Raw genomic sequence first — 360 nt, forward strand, 5'->3', positions numbered from 1 at the left:
CCAGGCACGAGTCACCCACAGGCTGCACCCATGGGTGTCACACTTTCCCACCAAGAGGAATGAATTAGCTGGCAACCTGCACCACTGGGCTACTTGGCTTCACAGTCAGGGCCATTTGGTAGAAAACTCAGGGTGGGTTTTTGTTAGTCAGGACATCCATTTGGCCCCAGAGAGGGAACCTTTATCCCTCCTTTCCACCCCTCAGTCAGGTCAAGAACCATGAAGGTAACCACATCCTTGTGAGGAGGGTGGCGGGGTGGTGCAGCCCATGGTGGTAATGCAGGATTCTCTCTGCTAACAGAAGCTTCCTGTTGAGAAATATTCACTGCAGAAACCGTGTGCTCTAGACATACAACAAGG

The sequence above is a fragment of the Parus major genome, chromosome 4 (genome assembly GCF_001522545.3).
Source record: "Parus major isolate Abel chromosome 4, Parus_major1.1, whole genome shotgun sequence".
NCBI classification, from domain to species: domain Eukaryota; kingdom Metazoa; phylum Chordata; class Aves; order Passeriformes; family Paridae; genus Parus; species Parus major.